The following is a 13,753-nucleotide window of genomic DNA, read 5'->3' on the forward strand; positions in this document are numbered from 1 at the left end:
CATTTCTATAATTTTTTTTTTTTTTTTTTTTAGATGAATCAGAATATACTAAACTTCAATTCACAGTAACTTTGTCTTAGATTTTGAACTTAATTCACTTAATCCTGGCAGTGGCTGAACTTGAGTAAAGTACATTTATGAAATATGTATGATGTAAAAAGTGATCCACAGTTTAGTCCACACTGACTGCTTATATGTGGACTTTGAAGAGCTCGATTACACAAATTCAGTATTGTGTAAATGTGTGTGTAACCACCATTAAATGGATTAAATGGATTAGAAGACCTTAAAAAGCCTGGCCTGGTTGAAGTGACAGTGATGCATCCATTTCTCAGCTGACATGTTAAAACTTCGGGTTTACTGACATCTCTGTAAGTCATTAGGGTCAGAATGGTAAACGTGAATAACAGGTGGACCCGGACTGGGTGGTATTTTATTTTAAATCATAAATAAACTGATGCATGAATTCATGAGTGAGCCACACAGCAATACAAAGGCAACACTCACAAATTAATGGATAGAGTGAGGAGGTGTAGTGTGCTAGGCCTTCTCTTGAAGGCAGTGGGCAGCACATCATGTTCCCTTGTTCAAGCTGTCACCACCACGTCCGTGGGAAGAATGAGGTTGACAGCCGATGATCCTGTTTGATCTCAGCCACTAAACCACACTCATGTTGAGCAGAGTGGAGGCACGAGGGATCAACTGCACAGCTCTTTACACTGGACGGTGGGAGGACACTGTGGTGCTTCAAGGGTATTTTATGAAGGACATTTAGAATTTCAGTGGGTTATTTTCTTCTTTATAGTAATTCATTAAAATATAGTTTCAGCTTGAAGTTGTGGTGACTCTATAGTCCAACAAGGTGAAGCTGGTCCAGGTTCAGATCTAGCATGTGTTACTCTCCAGCCTCAGTATTTAGGATTATTTTGCCATTGGAGGTAGACATGGTAAGTAAAGGGGAGAAAAAAAGAAAAAAGGAAAAAAACAAACAAAAAAAAAAAACACTTCCTGTAATGTATGCATGACTTGTTTGATATTTTCATATGAGCAGGGGGTTTGTCTAGCTGTGGTTGAGCTGCACCCTTGATATCAGCAAGGAATGACAGCAATTCTAACTATCTATCCTGGGAAAACTGAAGAACAAATGGCAAAATGGTTTCCCACAGTCCAAGTCTGATAAGTAAAAAGAGACCAAGAAAACCAAACAACTAACCCTGCAAGTGATGGCATGCTGTGTCAGCTCTAGCTGAATTCCTCCTCGTTCACTGCACTGTAACATGGAAACATGTCAATTGTTCCCATTCCTGCTTTCTACTGCCAGTTGTGATACTCAGTCATAGTAGTTTGTAATTAAATGCAGTTTAAGTAGACTTTTGTACTTTGTATGGACAGACTGTAATGTAATTTGTCATTCTGTAATATATAGAATATATGTTTATGTAACTCCAGGTCTGGGTCGGGACAAACCTGGAAGTGATATAAGGGGGAAACAGTTCCTGGTTTCCCAAAGCACACTGATCTTAGGCTAGGGGCCTGAACACAAGTGGTTCAAAATCCCTTCAGATAACCAATGACAGAGAGGAACCTCAACTGAATATGGTGATCACTGCCACAGCTCTTCCCTAGACTTCCAATAAGCACTGAATGAGAAGGCTTTTATGTGTCATTCATTCATTTATTCTCAAAACTGCTCAGGTTGCAGGTGAATCCGAACAGTTACCAGCATATGGGGAATAGGGTAGGTTTAACAGACATCACACTGCACAGGAAATTTAACTAAAGTGCTGTTTGGACTGTGGCAGGAAATAAGTTTAAGCCACGTTTTGAGTGTTAACCACTGTGCTTTATACTAACAAATCATAGAACAAAAAGCAGTGATGAATTAAGTGATTTCTCAATTGACAAAAGGTAATTACTACTGCTCTAATTAAGTCACATTCAATGTACCTGGCACAGTGAAACCCAACCACTCCTGTATGCAACTGCACATAATACTTAAGATAAGTCTGATGTCTGTACACTGATGTGTTCATATTGATCATGCTTCTGCAGTTTTTTTTTTTTGTTTGTTTTTTTACAGGAACTACATACAGTGCATGTATGTAGGTGAAATTAACAATGAGTTCAGTTGCTGTAGTTCTCTCACTCACCAGGTGGAAGGTGTAGGTGCCTGCAGCCCAGGTGAGGGGTTTCACACTGCTGCGTCTCTCCTTCTGGTGGCTGTCTTTACAGTTTCCCTTCTTTAGCCACCTTAACTGAAAGTTAACAGTGCCTGGGGAAAGCTGTAAAGAAACATGACATGTAAAGTTAGAAAGCAGGTCAGTGGGTTGCTGTATATCAATGACTATGCAGATCAGTGTGACCTACAGTTCAGGGTCAATGACTCACAGACCCAGCACGAGCATGAAAACCTGATTTGAATTCAGAGTTCATAAACAAGGTCAGAAAAAAAAAAAACACTGACAGTTATTGTATTAAAGCTGCTCAGATGTTCACTGGATACTCTACTCCATGCTCTGTGGGCTTATTTACCATGGCTAACAAAAAATAAATAAATAAAATAAATCAAAGTCACAAGAAATATTTGATAAGGGATCATTTAAAAGATAATACCAGAAATATCAAAGCTTTGCAATAAACACATCACAAAAGCACCTTCACTCTTCAATAGTGGAGCACAATACATTACAGATTTCAACCAACCGGAAGAAATGCACATATTACATGTGCCAAGTCTAAGTATGCTCTTGGACTCTTATTTGTGTACAAGTTTCCCAGGCCTGACAGGAAGCCAGTACTTTTTCAGTAAAAGATGAGTCACCATGAGAGCAAAGGCACCCTACGCCCACATTCTTTATATATAAATGTATTGCGCATTGCTTACAAAACAAACAAAACACGAAGCAAAGTGTCTAAGTATCAGTGACTTCCTGCTCATCCAGTTGATGCTGACTAGAGCTGTCATTAATAAGATGCTACCTGATGACGACCTTGGTTCATCATGTCTCTGTACGTCTAAGAATGTCTGGAGGTATAGTGGGAAATATATCTGGCACACGCGGAAATGCTGCAATGTCACAGAAGTGCTGAAAAAACATTTCTGACTGTTTTGGTAATTGTTGCATTACCCTAAAACTAAGAATGGTCAAGTCAAGTCATCAACATCAGCAACATCCATTTAGTGATGTACAGTAAATAACATCTGTTTGAGCTGTTTTTTGGTGTAAGTTACATGAAGTAAAAATAAATAGTAAATGAAAAATCTAAGTTTAAAAAAATAATATATATATTTATTCATACATGCATACATATTTGTCTCATTAAAGAACTGTGATTAAGAAATAAACTAAACCCAGCTGTATTCTGGCCCTAAGTGACAATTCAGTGAAAACAGGGTTGTACACAACCAGATTATAGTTCACGTATAGTTTTAAAATGAGGCTCGTGTCCCTGATAATCTTCCGCAAAATGAGGAAATGCCTCATTCCATTACTAATTGCTTGACTAAAGTGTAGAACATGAAGCGACTACGACTAATCTCGTTTTGACTGTACTAACTACTTCCCCACCAAAAGGCTGTAAATTCTTCCACCCGTGGTCTTCGTGAGAATTAGACACAATCTCTATTTAACACATCTTTTGAAAACATCAGCTCAGAACCTCCTCGGTGCCTCAGCGCGGGCTTGTTAGTGATCGGCCACAGCAGAGCCGGAGGACATCTCCAGGGCATGTATAAATACGCAGCAATAAGTTGTCAACGTGTTGATAAACGGGATAAACAATAAATAAATAAATAAATAAATAAATAAATAAATAAAAGCTCGCGAGAAATTAAACCCGTGTGCACCACAAAGCTAAACTGATAAATGTCTGTTTAGGATACGCCGAGGCCATACCCACTGCTCAAAACCTGGGCACGGTAGCGAAATGTTTAATAAAGTGTAGAGTGTTTGTGGAGCTGGAGTTTATTAAACAACTTTTCATTTTTAGGTAGCGTTAGGTGTTAAGTTTGAAGAAGATGCAGGAAGGCGGCGTCACGGCCACACGCAGGATCTGCGTGAGGGTGTCTCAGAGGAATAAGACAGAAATGTCGTGAACAGCTCATCTCGATGAGGAGACTTACCAGCTTGGTTAGAAATGTCACCAGAGGTCGCGTCTTCATCTGCCGGCAACTCGGTAAACCGCAGAGCAACACACACAGCAACACGTGTACAGCCCAACAAGCGTCAGTGTGTAGCAGTTCAACCAGAGATAATATTTAAAGAAGATGTGCTGCATGCGAAGAAAACTGGCCCATCTTCCGGTCTGCAAACCTAACCGCCATGACGCATGCGCCGTCTACAACTTTGTCCTTAGGCTTTTTTTTATTTATGGATATGATATAAACACGGTGGCACCCTGCCTGTGAGTAGTATGACACAGACATATGCTTACATTGCGGTATCCAGAAAAGGAGCGGAGTGGGACTTCTTCCCTTTCAAACACCTGCCGCTAAACTATGTTTTTGTTTTTTGTTTTTTTAAATGTTTTTTTTTTTTAAATTAGCCTCTGATGCCCCCTAGTGGACAATTAGGGAAGCTTCAGTATATCCTCAAGACCGAGGCTGGGATTCTACAATTTAACATATACTGATGCAACTTTGTGTATGTATGTATTATTGTATGTCTTATATTGGCCATAATATAGTATTTTCCTCTGTTTACAAGTTTTAAGGAAACTACTGACAATTCCAACTAATAGGACATATCAACAGCGACCATAAGGACATTCTTAGTAACACTGGCTGACTCAAAGCATTTTTTTTTTAAATGACCATTCAGTTGAATTATCACCTCTACCCAGTGTATTATGACAGATGCTGTTATTCTGTATTAATACTCTGTCCAAAGCTTTAGATCCCACTCCGAAGCTACTAAACAGACTAAACCGACCAGACTGAGCATAAGGGCCAAGGAGGTCAGCAGGACTGTGTTTGAAGTGACTGATAAATATTCTTGCTGGAAAGTGTTAACCACTGCACCCTTGTTTGTTTTATTTATTACTTCATTTTATTACGTGATGGTTTCCTGTACTGTTTTGTTGTGCATTAGTGATTGGTGTGATATCTGTGTGGATCTGTTGTGGTAGAAAGCTTTAGACAGTAATATGACAGCAAAACTGCAGAATGTGCCAATTAATCAAAATGTGATAAAGGCGTGGTGCTGCATATACTGTTAAAAAAAATAGTAATAAGCCCAGCAGGTGGCGATCCAGTGCTGTGTGTGTTCCCATTTTGTGCATCTCGCTTTGTGCCAACAAGATTTATTGATCTATTCTATCATTTTATTGTATCACATTCATCCTGTTCTATGGTGGATATTTATAGTTTACTAAAAATATAATAATGTAATCGCTGTCCAAGTGAACTTCTGTTACACATGACCATGTGTTAAAAAACAGTTTAAAGTTTTATGTACATATCTGTGTGTGTGTGTGGATAAAAAGGAGTATCACAGCCACTCTCACTGCTGTCTGTTTTGGTAAAGCAGGTTATCCCATACAAAGTCTGCCCCTGTTTAGATCTAAATAATCATGCTTCCCGTTAATCTCTGGCACTTTCTAAAACATTAACCCCAACACACTGCATTGTCACAATTCCGACATAGTATTTTCCCCCATTCTCCCATGCATTAGTCTACACATCTATCCATAAAATCTACTCTTACTTTAATGAGAAGATATGAAATCCAAGTGTGGTGATAAATCCTGCAGGAATACTAATTGGGGTCTTGAATGGTCAGAGGACTGGGCCCATAACATAAACCACACTGCTGTATGCATTTGACAATGTAGTTCTCATACTATGCATTAATATTTGCCCCATTGGATGAGAGAGATGTTCAAATAGCAAATTTTACTTTTACAATATAATTATTTTTGACATAATACAATGTGCTACAGCATGTGACATTTGGGACTGATCTTATCCCTCATGTAAAAACCCTAACAGCTAGTTATCATGGAGCATATCTATGCTGCTTATTGTTAGACCTAATTGAAATATTATTTCCAGAGTAAATTTTCATGGTGGGCATGGTAAAAGAAATGAAATGGAAAGATTTAATCATTCATAATGTCTATTGTCCACAACCAAAACAAATGTACTTTCTGTTCAGCTAAATCTTAATTACTGTTAATCACAATTAACTAGCCAATAAAGGATGGAATGGACAGCTAATGGCCAAATGACCATTCTTTACTCCAACAAAACCCACAGAATGAAGCCAAAGAATTCTATAATAAGTAAAGCTTGGCGATCAGATGAGAGCGTAGAAACGGCCTAAAAACAAAAGGATGTGTCCAGAGGGGAGGATTACATTTATCAGTACTGCAGTGCTGCCATGCAGACAGAGACGGGATCAGAGAAGGATAACTCACAGAAAGCAGAGCTTAGTGAAACAAGAAAAAAAAAGCACAAGCTATATGAATAATAAAAGAGTGAATGTACGAAATAGGGCAAAAACAAAAAAAAAGGTTTTTAATTATTTCTCTTGTATTTTAGAAAGAAATTGCTAATTATGTCAATAATAAGTCCGTAAAATTGTTATCTCCAGAAAAGATTTACTCATGCCTTTTACGCCGTGCAGCATTTTTAAATGAATTAATTAGGCGATCACAGTAATTACTGTTTATATTGTTGTTAATGAGCCCAAAGGCAAGCGAGCTGCACTCATCCAAATTACACTCATGAGGCACAGAGCCAAGAAAAGGTCCAAACCAGAGTGGCGCATGTTAAACATTCCCCAAGTCTTCCTGGTTAACAGACAGCCAAAAAACATAGTGAATTACACCTTAACCCTCAATTTGCTTTTGAGCACACAGCCTTCTCATTAATAGATGTAATTATTTTTTACACCCCAATAAAAGTGGCTGTTTTGAAACTTTGTAAATGTTACAAGAACAGAAAGACACTACTGATCTGACAGCATCTGCAGTTAAATGTGACTATAAAACACTGTCACTCTGTCATTTTGTTGTTTTTTTTACTTAATTTTTCATTTTGTCAGGCATCTATCTCTGGATTTTCTCCCCCTTCTGTCAAATTTGCTTTGACATTTACTGGCTGCATCTTGCCCATGTTGTATTTCATCACGTACTGCAGCTATCTGAAACACAATGGCTGAGCATTATAATAGAAAGGTCTTATTGTAAATATGATAATACCATCAGGCTCTGTAATCAGGTTTGTGGGTGAGTGACACACACACAAACAGATTCCTGCCAGTGAAATTGATGTCCTTTAGCTTTTTATTTGTGAAAATGTCAAAGTAATGCAGTATACACTACAGTGGGATAAAAATGGATGGAGTTCAAAGAACTTTTGCCCTAAGAATGTTTTGTTTTAGTAAGAGGATAACCCTACCCGCTTTATTTAATATCAACTCATCACCCTCCTACTTTCAAACCACCCCTTTTATTAGCAATTTTTATGCAAAGAAATTAAAAATGACAAAACCCCAGTACACTGCATAATCAGGTAATGAGGGACCTACTATGTAAATGATCATATTCCAATTATAATAAAAACAGCATAGTTGATATTTTCAGCCACAGAAATCTTGAAATTATAGAAGAGATAAGTTGGTTTCACCATCAAACAATGTAAAGTGTTAATGACTGCTATGATTTACAACAATATCAATAAATCATATTTTTCTATATTTGATGTTTTCATTTTGTTACAGTTTATGTTTTCCTGAAATTTAACTTGACTGATTTTTTTTTTTTTTTTTATCAGATGAGTTTTATTTCAGGCTTTTCTCTCTTTTTTTTTGTATTTTTTAAAAAAAAGCCTGAAACAAAACACATTTCATAATAAAACCTAACTGTTCTTTTTTCCCTTCTCTCACTGAGCATAGGAATTATTCAACTGTGAATATTCAATAAAATATCAGACAAAAAAACAAAACAAAAAAGACACAGCTTCTCTAAACCCAAGACAAAATACTCAAACTTCATTTTCAAGCAAGTGATGAACCGACCAGCTGCTTATATGTAAAACTGTGCTGCAGCCAGTGTGTGTGTGTGTGTGTGTGTGTGTGTGTGTGCACATATGGTTGTGGTGTTTGTGTGCGTGCAGGAGAGCCTGTTACAAAGAGAAAGACAGTGAGTGAAAGGAAAGATGTTGCACCTGTGTTTCTGGGGGGGTCATCCAGAGTTGATGAAGTCTTCCTGCTTCCTGCTGTAAAAGAACAGGGAAAAGATATTTCCGTTACCTTGGTAACCATCATGCTACCCCCCACCTGGGATACACACATGCACAAAAACACAACTTCTCGGTTTAGGTGATGACTGCTATGAAGCCGAGATGTTTTAAATCTGCGTTAAAACAATGATAAACAGCCTGTATTCAGTAAGAATGGACAGCAATAAAAGAGAGCGAAGCCTGTCATATCTTTTATATGTTTATAACAAAAACCTTTGAATATAAAGTCATACACCTGTGACCTGTCACCCAGTTGACAGTTGACTGACAATAGAATAAAAGAACGAACCAAAGCATTTGTTGGCAGCTATGAGCTACTTATTTTATGCTGTAGCAGTAGAAAGGGAGGGGAAATGCCCCCATAGCTTCAATTCTGAAACAGCACAACAATATAACATACAACAAGCAAATAAAACATACATACAGTTATGCAACTCTGATGTGACAGAAAATTCCCACCATACCTGCCCTAGCTACCATTTCAAGGCGATTTCAAGACATGCGTAATTAGGTAACAGAGATTAGGTTTTGTTGTTGCATTTGTACCATTTTGCATTCTGAACAGAATCTAACTCAACACTGAGAATGGATGGTGATTCTAAATTCACTGTTCGCTGGAAACAAAGGCGAATGATACATGAGTGGGCTGCTTTCTGCAGTTGGCAGGCTGAGTAAAAGGTGTGAGCAGAGCTGATCCCAGTCTGTGTGTTCAGGCTGAGGGCTGGGCAGCTGCAGCACCGACATGAGAACAACACCAATCAGCAGCTCTGATTGAGATGCTGCCTCAAAATGTTCTGACTGAGACCAGATGGAGCACTGAACCTAATTTACAAAGGGTCTCACACACACACACACACACACACACACGCACGCACGCACGCACGCACGCACGCACGCACGCACGCACACACACACACACACACACACACACACACACACACACACACACACACACACACACACACACACACACATGCATGTCAGAGCTCCTGGTGATGCACAAAAAGCAAATAACACATTCTGCATGTATGTAGGCATACAGCATAGGCTACGTACATGCATACTCCTGCGCATAGGCACACTTGTTCATAAACACACCTGAGACATGGAAGAAGGAGGCACACACACACTGACACCAAGCCAGGACATTTACAGCATCGTACTGTAAGTCACTGACAGAGCAAAATGCTGCACTGCAAGTTTTGAAACCAAAATAATAAAAACAGAAAATTCATACGATTACCCCCCTTATATATTGTTCTTTCTACAAAATAAAGATTACGACAGGAAACTGTATTTGCAAAATTCGTAGGTCACACTTTTCCGCATATTACGAAAAATCAGGCATTATTGTTTTTTTAGAGCCCATATTAATAACGTCTTTACATGCCCTGTCTCTTGCCATGCAGCGCTCTCACGGACGTTTATCCAAATAGACGCTCTCTAATTAATATGTCTGGCGGCCTTATTATTCTTTGAGTGTGATATTTTCCTGTGATGAAAGGCAGGGAAGGTCAATTTTAACAGAGACCCATGGGAGAGAACAGGATGAGCAGAGACACTGTTTGTGTGTTTCTCTTTGCATGTGTGTATGTGCATCATTCAGTGATTGGATTTAATGTGTGAATAGACGAATTACATGTCTCTATGTTTGCAACCATCGCAGTAAAAACATTCCTACACCATGAGGACATTTTGGCTGCTCCTCACAAAGAGCTTGTTTGAGGGTTCAGGTTCGAATCAGGGTTATAGGAGGGAGGAAGTGTCCTCACAGCTACAGATGACCACCGGGCTGCACTAGTTCAACTGTCTCCAGACGATTTGATTCACAGAAAACTCTAACTTCATTTGACTTAGATCTTGTGTGTATGCCTTGTGTGACCAGGGAGGTACTGGCTACTACATAGTACATAACATGAACAGACATGGCTCTGAATTTAGTCCACTGCAAACACTTTTGTTAGTGTTCCATCATACAAATACCACTGTTAACAGATATTCAGCTACATTTTTAACCTCAGTCTATGTATCATGTTTTCAAATATGACTTGAGGATTTGCATTCAAAATAAAACCTTTTTGTCAGGCTTCGATTTGCTCTCAGATAATATCTCTCATGTTCTCAGTGGTGCTCAAATGATTAGTTATGAAAGATTTTAGCAGTATATATTCTCAGCATCATTGCTTATACCAGCTCTTCATTACAGCCACACGGTAGTTACAGATTATTTATCGGCTGGTAATTAAGTAAAATAAACTAAATAAGGTCAGACATGGAACAGATTTTAAAGGATATCACTTATATCAAGTTAAACAATAGGAAAATTGATTGGTACTATATATGATCACAACTGGCCATTTAATTATAGTAAATGATGCTCTGCGTTGTTTTTCTAATTGATCGTGTCAACTGAGTAATGTTTCTGCACTGCTCTGCATCATAAAAGTGATGGTCATACTGTCTACTACTAAACAGTTTTTAAAAATTTTGCTGCAGTATATTATTATAATTGCTGTCTAGATTTTATTCAGAGGCAATGTTTTTTTTTTTAATGTCTGACATACTACATTTATTTATTATAGTTGTGTTGTGTATAGTGAATAGTGGGCTCACAGAGGGCACAGCAGTCACAGCAGAAAACAAGCTTCACATCCACAGTCAGTCGGTTAGGGTTAGGGAAACATTTTGATCTTTTCCCTACTTAACCAAGACCTCTGGGTGTCTAAACATTAATAATCTAAAACATTAAATATGCTGCAATCACCGCAGGTGGTAATTGAACTGAGGGACAGACATTTCTGTGGAAAAACAAGTATGTTGTCTGTGAATAGTCTGCTGGTTATCAACATCACTGGCTGGCCACCTCTCTATTGCAGGAGTAATCAGGAGTACCCTGATTACATTGACACAGTTACATGCACATTTGGAAGCTACATAGTGCCGAGCGGTTCCACTGGAGCAGTTGGTGTTAAGGACTTTCCCAATTTATGACTTATCCCACTCATATTTATTCCTGCCTGTTCAAGCAGTAAAAAGCTTGCTTCTCTAACCTTTAGGCCACCGCTGGTCCAAATATGTATATACAAATATGAATTTCTCATTAGGTTAATTGAAAATGCAATGTGGTTGCAATTATGCAAAATAAATTTGCAGTGAAGTAAAATATTTGTTGAACAGCTTAGGCAGCAAGATGATTTGGAAGTATAGGGAAACCAAACACTAGTTAATGTTTCCATTTTGTTGAGACTGTCCCCCCATAAAAATAACGCTAAAGCAAAAAATGTATTAGTTTATTATCCATCCATTGTCTATACCCACTTATACCTTGCATAACCTTATATAACTTACTGCTGGAGCCTATCCCAGCTCTCTTTGGGTGAAAGGCAGGGGTACACCCTGAACAGCTCACCAGTCCATCACAGGGCCACATAGAGACAAACAACCACACACACTCACACTTTAGAGTCACCAATCAACCTGACATACATGTATTTGGACTGTGAGAGGAAACTGGAGTACCCAAAGAAAATCCATGCAAGCACAGGAAGAACATGCAAACTCCACACAGAAAGGTCCCTGTCAGGTTTCGAACCAGGAACCTTCTTGTTGTGAGGCAACATTGCTAACTGCCCTAGTAGCTTAGTTTGTTAATTATATTTTATTTTTTTCAACATTTGATTCTTTTTCAACAGTTTACCTGTGGCATATCTCGTGTCTCTGTATGGGAAACACTCCCATGCATCGTATCAGGGGACAGGGACAAATGACCTACAGTATGAGGTCATTTAGGCTGGAGGACTGTTTTGTCTTGTTGGTAAACTCAATGCACTCCTAGTGTGTTAAAAAGTCAGTTTAAAAGCGCAGAAGTTATGTCAGCAGGCTGCAAAGCACCATCCTCCACCGCAGTCAAATGGCTGTGTTCATGTTCTTTGGACCTTCATGACATATGCAGAAAACAGCCATAAAAACTCTGCCAGGTATAATCCAAAAGTTTTTAAGCCACATTACTTCATCAAGACCCTAAATGTGCATTACCTACTGCATAAAATGAAGTAAAATAAAGGATTCTTCATTTACATTTCATGCTTTTACAAGTCAAATCACATTTGCGATATAAATTAGGAAACCAAAAACTGCCTTCATTTTGCAGTTGCAGGTCACAATCAGTCTAAATTGATCACAAAACTATTTTTGTGCTGAGTCCAGCCGAACAGCTGGAGTGCTGGATGAACAAAACATCACCTGGATGTGGGTTTATTGATTTACAGTTTTGCTCTTTCAGATTAAAAGGGATCTGATGCAGGCACAGCTTACAACTTTTAATCTCATGTGCAGCAGATCTTTTATCCAGTTGTGTTGTGTTGTTGTGTTTTTGAGATCACAGTTGAGGAAGTGCTACATGCGGCTCGGAGCAATGTTGTGGTCTTACGCCTTTTGTACAACTCTACAGAAAATGTCAGAATAATCAGTAGCCTAATTGTTGATTTTGTTATTTGTCATGTGAAGTATACTGGCACCTTATAGCTGAAAAGTTGTTGTAGTGAAGCTGAATGGGCCTTTGACTTCCCTCTGTTGAAGAGAACTGTCTTATGAGATTATAAGGTTCAATAAAATATCTTATTATCATGATCCAGAGAAGATATACTGATATAGACATTAGCTCACAGGTCCCCAGAGCACCTAGGAGTGATTCATGCTGTGCTGTATATACCCTGCAGTTACTCCTCACTATTTACCTATGAACTCCGTGCTGTGTTAGCGACTGGCTGAAACCTGCAATAATGAGACCTACAATTAGCACTGGCCAATCAATGGGGTAATTGCAGTACGAGACTGATGGACTGTTAGGGGAGAGGAGGGGTTTGCTGCCAGCACCATATCGATTTCCCTCAAACCAATTAGTTGGTTTCCACCACTTTGGAGTGTTGGTCCCCAGCCATCTGCTTCTGTGATACAGAGAGGAGAAAACATACTGTTGTATAGATTGTATGCTGGTCGGATCCACTTCCTATCTGTGTGCAGCTGTAGAGGGAATCTAAATTAGAATCTTTGTCCTCACACACAGTTTCATTTATTCTGTGGAAAGCACAAACCTTGAAACACACAAACCATATTTGGGATGAAAGTGAATGTTACATTGCTTCATCATGGACTGGATAATAATGTGTGTTACATTCTAATTTTTTCTTATTGTTTATTAGAAAAAGGTCAACAAACAGTTATGAATAGGCAGGTGACTTGTCTATACTGTGCATATGTCACGTTCAAGTGATGATGGCAGATTGAACGCTCACAAGTCCCTGTATTTTCTGAAACAGCAGGTTCTTGATTTCACAGGTAGACAAACGTAGGCTTTTGATTTGAAGGTGGCACCTGGGGTCTATTCCAGAAAGCAGGTTTAACAAACTCTGAACTTTAGCTGAACTCTGAGTTGATTAACCCTGAGTTATCTGCATGCACGAGGAGTATAAGAAGATATCATCGGTGGAATTCAGTCACAACAATTCA

General features: G+C 38.7%; 1 protein-coding gene across 1 annotated transcript in view; it reads right to left on the reverse strand.

Annotated features, from left to right (window-relative positions):
• The window catches only part of ncalda (neurocalcin delta a), a 53,972-nt gene extending 49,642 nt beyond the window's left edge, over nucleotides 1-4,330 (reverse strand). The window contains exons 1-2 of the mRNA XM_026293526.2: nucleotides 4,124-4,330; nucleotides 2,151-2,282 (exon numbers count right to left, since the gene is read on the reverse strand). The gene's annotated coding sequence lies outside the window, so the exon portion shown is untranslated. The remainder of the gene's footprint in view (nucleotides 1-2,150; nucleotides 2,283-4,123) is intronic.
• Between the last annotated feature and the right edge of the window lie 9,423 nt (nucleotides 4,331-13,753).

Source organism: Mastacembelus armatus, chromosome 16 (genome assembly GCF_900324485.2).
Source record: "Mastacembelus armatus chromosome 16, fMasArm1.2, whole genome shotgun sequence".
In the NCBI taxonomy this organism is placed as follows: Eukaryota; Metazoa; Chordata; class Actinopteri; order Synbranchiformes; family Mastacembelidae; genus Mastacembelus; species Mastacembelus armatus.